The sequence below is a fragment of the Malus sylvestris genome, chromosome 9 (assembly GCF_916048215.2).
Source record: "Malus sylvestris chromosome 9, drMalSylv7.2, whole genome shotgun sequence".
In the NCBI taxonomy this organism is placed as follows: Eukaryota; Viridiplantae; Streptophyta; class Magnoliopsida; order Rosales; family Rosaceae; genus Malus; species Malus sylvestris.
The window spans coordinates 11,689,016-11,692,936 of NC_062268.1; the positions used below are offsets into that span (position 1 = coordinate 11,689,016).

The 3,921-nt window shown below is 44.3% G+C and overlaps 1 pseudogene; it reads right to left on the reverse strand.

The window, feature by feature from the left end:
* Positions 1-2,003: 2,003 nt before the first annotated feature.
* Positions 2,004-3,576, reverse strand: LOC126633796 (uncharacterized; annotated as a pseudogene).
* Positions 3,577-3,921: the final 345 nt, after the last annotated feature.

Sequence of the window (3,921 nt, forward strand, 5' to 3'; positions counted from 1 at the left end):
AGTTGGCTGTTAAGGATTCTCTGGCTCTTAGTGTGCAGTGTGCAGGTTCTGTGTCTAATATGGCCCAACGCCTATTTGCTCGAACCCGTCAAGTTGAATCATTGGCGGCGGAAGTGATGAGTCTCAAACAGGAGATTAGAGGGCTCAAGCAGGAGAATAAACAGTTGCATAAGCTCGCACATAGCTATGCGACAAACATGAAGAGGAAGATTGACCAGATGCAAGAATCTGATGGTCAGATTTTACTTGATCATCAGAGGTTTGTGGGTTTGTTCCAGCAGCATTTGCCTTCGTCTTCTGGGGCTGTACCGCGTAATGAAGCTCCTCATGATCAACCTCCGGCTCCTCTTCTTCCTGGAGTTCCACCGAGTGGTGTGACTTCAAACAGTCAACCTCCGACGTCTCTTTTTCCTAAAGCTTCACCGAGTACTGAGACACCACCTGAGCAATAAAGACTCCCTCCCGTTTGTTTGCACATTTGTAAATTTTTTTTTTTTTTTTTTGGGTATGTAGAATGCAATTTTATGTAAAATTTTCAGAAAAAATAAATAAAATGAACTTTTATTTCTCTTAATGTTTTTTTTTTTTTTTTGCTGTATATATATATATATTATACACACACATATATATATACACACATACATGTATACATACATATATATATATATATATATATATATATATATATATATTTTTTTTCACGTGGAGTGATCCACCATCCCAAAACCCATTTTCCCTTTGTTTTTTTTTGCATGGTGCTAGCCACCAAGAATCCACCTTTTTTTTTTTTTTTTTTTTTTTAATTTATTTATTTATTTCGTCTACTTTCACATGGTGCTTGATCCACCATTCCTCTTTTTTCACGTGGTGCCAGATGCACCACCACCTCCTTTTTATTTTTTTATTTTTTTATTTTTTTTATATTATATTATAATTTTTTTTTCTGTATAAATTTGGGCGATGGGTAGAGGAACTTGCAGGGAGCGGAGCAAGGAGGACGGAGAAGATGGTGCTTCGAGCTTCACGACCGGCTAGTCGTTTGACGGCGGTCGTTGAAGTCGTTGGCAGCTGCGAGGCAAGAGACGGAGGAGGTCTTTGGGTGTGTATTGATAAACTTCGGTTTTGTCAATCTCATTCAAAGGCGGCGGCCATGGCGGAGGTGCAGAGGAAGACGCTCCACTACTACCGTCACTGAGCACAACCACTGAGCACAGCCATTGCACTGCCTGCCGAGCACAGTCATTACACACCCGTTGCACTGCCACTGAGCACAGGTACAGAGCACAGCCAATAGACTTCGCCTCGTCAATTCTTACTGAGCCCATGCCGACATCATGCACGCCATTCGTCCGACAGCCGCTCCACGATCACTCTCAGTGTCATTTTCTTGAGCTTGTTCATAGTGGTGATCTCTAAGATTTGGCAAAAACGGACTTGACGGAGTAGAACTTGTACTGGCTGCCACCATTGCAAAACCCATCGTTGTACTGCTCGAATCTTCGATTAGCAAGCACATGAAGCTCGAGCCCCTTCGGTCGCCAGCTCCGCGATGCCTTCAAATCTTGACGAAGACTTTATCGGGTTCGTCTCCATCTCGAAGCTTTGGTACAATCCTCCACTGCTCATTTGGTCATCTTCATCAGTGGTATCATCGTTCTACGCTTAGGTAAAAGATGGAGCACGATGTGGGTAGGTGTGGAGGACAGAGAGCTAGAGCAGATCATCCTTGCTGGGCAGAATCAGATCCGACCTCCTCAAGTCAAAATCTCTGTGACACAAATGCAATCATTTACAACAACAGAAATGAATCAGTTCTCCTGAGTCCAGATCTTCACCGTCATTGCTTGCACAAATCCTGGAAGCGTCATCTCCAAGCTTACTGTATTCAAAATCACCATTGCACTCCCTCTCTGGACTTTCATCAAACACCTGCTTCCCCTGAGCATAATCCATCAAGTTCTTGAACAGAGACGAAATAGGGTCCACCACATCCGGTTCCAGCTCCAATAGCCCAACCTTGATTGATTTCCATTTTTTATCTTCAAATATCTGGCAACACACAACCATTACAAACAAGAGTACTATAAATCGTCGATAGTTTCGATATCTGGTACATCACTGCTGCAGAGAGCATAGGCAATCCAACGGCATGACTCGCAATCACAAATATGCTAGTGAAGCATCGAGGGTCAGCAGTTAACATGAACTGATTCTGTAGGTGGCGATTGGAGCAATTGATGAACGAGATCGGTGTTTCCTGCCTCATCTTCACTGTAAAACTGGCTGTTGAGCGCCAGGTTGTTGTACCAGCTGAGAGTATATGTACTCATCAGCCCTTTGCTTTGCGAGCGCCACCTGTTGAGCACTACCACAAAACTGAACTTGCCTATGCTTTTGCTCACCTTTTCCACCATAAACCTTGATCATTGCTCCAGACTCATTTCTGATCCTTGAAATGTTGGAACCGTTTCTACCAATCAACCCACCAACTAGTGTTTCCAATATCACCATCTCGAAAGTTATATATTCAGCTGCAAGATTGGTTGTCCTGAAGCTGGGTCCATGTATGGTTGAACTTGAGGTGGTCGCCTTGTTGTGTAGTTATAGGCTGGGCTAATAGAAATCACTTGTCGGGGCGGGTTTTCTCTTAGTTGATCACCAATCTCCTGCAGAGCCTTCAGAACAGCAGGGAAATCACCTGATACCTGTACAACTCGATCAGATTCATGTGCAGACGCACACAAAGGCAACTGATTTGGAGCAAGGATTGTGATTGTGGCACCAGAATAATTTCTCAATTTCTCAATATTCTGGCCAGACATCCCAATTAGATCAACCCAGGTGGGAGTACAGAGGCTAGAGATTGAACAATGCTCAAGTACCCTTTAGCAATGGTGATTTCTTCGCCGGGAAACATCCGATACTCACTTTTGCTTCTCAGGGAGCTACGGAGACGCCCAAATCCCTTTTGGGTTCCATTCTTCGCCTTCAAATCCCAAATCTTTGCTGAGAAATGGTGGGACCTGGGCTTTACACCGACATAGACAAGATAGCTCCTTCATGGTTTGGATATCAAGCATGGTGAAAGGGTTTTCAAAATCAATGCAAGATGAGGCACCGCCTCTTGTACTTACCCTTGCACATCCTAATCATGGAGATGAGAATCCTGATAATAAACTTATCACATGCCATTTGAACCAAGGTGATGCAGTAAAAAGTATTGGTTTCCAGACGATTTTTTTCGGTCCTTGTATTGCCCAAAATTTAAAGGGAGGACCCGTCCATGCACTCCCACGGATGCGCTGACTCGAGGGCATTGATTTCCTGAGCAATTTTATGAACCGGGCTGCCTCCAATGCCGTGGATCCAGGTAGCTCCCATCTCAATCCGGTCGCCGCCGAACTCCGACGTGTTGATTCTGCCGCCAATTCTCTCTCTCTCCTGATCGTCGTAGTAATAGTCGTCGTCGTACTGCAGCTGAGTCACTGCGGATCCGTAGGCTCGGCGCTCCAGATTCCCGAGGCTCCGGCGCGTGATCTGCGATGCAACTACTTGGAGGCGGCTGAGAACGGCCATGGTGGCGGCCAACGAACTCACTTTCTTTAGGGTTTTTAGAGGGAGAGCTAAAGCGGTTGTGGCTTTTTGTATTTAGCCCAGTATTGCAGGGTCCTTTGCAACATCCTGGGCAGCGAGCCTAGTGCAGTGTGGGCCTGATTTGATTTGGGTTTCTTCTTCTCGGAGCTGGATTTAGATAATAGGTTTGGGCTTGGACAACCTCCTTTTGATGGGCTTATTGCTGCTAGATAGAGGACATACATACACATATATATATGTATGAATATGTTCCTTTTTCTCTTTTTTTTTTTTTTGTACAAAGAAATTGTAATAGCATCAAAACTTTTAATTAAATCTTTATTCCTT